At 62.2% G+C, this 739-nt stretch overlaps 1 long non-coding RNA gene across 4 annotated transcripts in view; it reads left to right on the top strand.

The window, feature by feature from the left end:
- Window positions 1-304: 304 nt before the first annotated feature.
- LOC102771670 overlaps window positions 305-739 on the top strand; it is a 45,366-nt gene continuing 44,931 nt past the window's right edge. For 2 of the 4 annotated variants that reach the window (XR_001515286.1, XR_436089.2), the window contains exon 1: window positions 309-379. This is a non-coding gene — a long non-coding RNA (uncharacterized LOC102771670). Of the gene's footprint in view, window positions 380-739 lie in introns of all 4 variants that reach the window. The other 2 variants (XR_001515284.1, XR_001515268.1) reach the window with 2 other exon arrangements.

Genomic DNA, 739 nt, shown 5'->3' with positions numbered 1-739 from the left:
CCCAGAGCCCAGTGTGTCCCTCCTGGAGGAGGAGGAGGATCCAGTGCCTGCCCCCACCCCTCCTCCCCCACCCCCTTTGCCTGGGGAAGAGGAGGAAAGAAACAGCCCAGAGAGAGAGAGTGAGTGAGTGAGTGAGAGAGGGAGCGGAGAGGCGAGGAGGAGGAGGAGGGAGCAGGGAGCAGGGAACAACCTACCATTTTAACACACTAAGATCTAAAAAGTGCGAGAGGCCCAGAGCAGCAGCAGCAGCAGCAGCCCCGGCTCCTTCCCTCCCTCCCTCCCCATGAAGAAGAGTTCCCTCCTCCTCCTCCTCCCGCTTCTCCTGCTCAGAGTTCCTGCCTCCAGCTGCCAGGGGGGACAGCCAGCCAGCAGCAGGAGGGTGCAGTATCCCAGCTTTTCCATTCTCTCTTCTCACTCTGCTCTCTCTCCCTTCCTGGAGGAGCTCTCCCCCTCCCCCCTCCCCCCGGCTCTCTCCCTCTCTCTGTCTTGTCTCTGGTGTTTGTCGAGGGGAGGAACAGGGGCTGCCTGCCTGGAGTTTGTTGTGGGGGGAGGGGAGGGGTGTGTGGGAGGGAGGAGGTAAAGGGGGGGGGGTGTGCTCGCCAGGACCCCGCAGTCAACTTGAGATTGGAGCCATAACTTCCCCTTCGGGGCGCCCCCCTGCGTGCCCTTCCTCTTCCTCCCCCCCTAAAAAAAAGACAATGGGAAAACCTGGGCTCCCCCTCTTCCTCCCCTCTGCCCT

The sequence above is a fragment of the Myotis davidii genome, unplaced genomic scaffold, assembly GCF_000327345.1.
Source record: "Myotis davidii unplaced genomic scaffold, ASM32734v1 scaffold265, whole genome shotgun sequence".
Taxonomy (NCBI): Eukaryota; Metazoa; Chordata; class Mammalia; order Chiroptera; family Vespertilionidae; genus Myotis; species Myotis davidii.
The sequence above is the reverse complement of the archived record's forward strand: the minus strand, read 5'-3'. Positions and strand labels throughout refer to the sequence as shown.